This window comes from Schistocerca americana, chromosome 2 (assembly GCF_021461395.2).
Source record: "Schistocerca americana isolate TAMUIC-IGC-003095 chromosome 2, iqSchAmer2.1, whole genome shotgun sequence".
Classification (NCBI taxonomy): Eukaryota; Metazoa; Arthropoda; class Insecta; order Orthoptera; family Acrididae; genus Schistocerca; species Schistocerca americana.
This window is the reverse complement of record NC_060120.1, coordinates 473,991,051-473,991,922: the sequence shown is the minus strand read 5'-3', so window position 1 is coordinate 473,991,922 and position 872 is coordinate 473,991,051. Positions and strand designations below refer to the sequence as shown.

Below are 872 nucleotides of genomic sequence, written 5' to 3'. Positions count from 1 at the left end.
TATGCGGCCTACCAACATACGACTGCGAGGACAAACTTTGATTTAGAATATCTCTCTAATTTCGTTCATAAATGAGATGAATAAGACGTTATGGATTGAATCATTGCCGTAACAACATCCAGTCATCGCATGAATGAGACAATCTCGCAATCAATCTCATTATCAACTCCGTAAGTTAAAGTCGATGTGGCAGCTGTTTGCTGAACACTTGTTTCTCCGCTGTAAACAATAACATGGAAAATTTTTCGTGAAATGTCTAGTCTTTGGCGTTCCGTACCGTAGGCGAGCAAGATGGAAGAAAAAAGTAGCCCAAGATACGCAACTTATTGAAAGCACGGCACTCAGTGCAAATGTATCTCTTGTAGCGAATCTTTGACTCGTCGGTATTTCTCCTCTCCATTACCCTTGAAGTGCTCTATTGAATCAGAACACGGCGCTGCCTTACTCAGACACGCAGCGCTGTTCGTTGTATCGCAGCCGACAGCCACACACCTGGTCGCCTCCTGCACGAAGTATGTCACTCTCTCCACGTTTTGTCGTGTCTCATAAGTGGAAGACGTTACCGGCGTGGCTCGTTGGTCTAGGGGTATGATTCTCGCTTAGGGTGCGAGAGGTCCCGGGTTCAAATCCCGGACGAGCCCATATTTTTTGCTTTCATCCTCCCCTATTAAGAGCTGAAGGGCATGTGCAACGTGTGCAGGAAACTAGGACCTGCCTCGTCTCCTAGAGACTGCACAGGAAAAACTAGTTTATGGAGTATTGGAAAGAAACCAGTGATTCATTTTAAGGGCAGACCAACGCTACTCTCACTAGTGATGAAGCACAAGCACATAACACTATTTCGTTTTGTTGAAGCTGAAACGAAATGGCGT

At 45.5% G+C, this 872-nt stretch overlaps 1 non-coding gene across 1 annotated transcript; it reads left to right on the top strand.

The window, feature by feature from the left end:
* The first annotated feature begins 569 nt into the window (after positions 1 to 569).
* Positions 570 to 641, top strand: Trnap-agg. Its single transcript has one exon. It is a non-coding gene; the product is annotated as a tRNA-Pro (tRNA).
* The last annotated feature ends 231 nt before the right edge of the window (positions 642 to 872 follow it).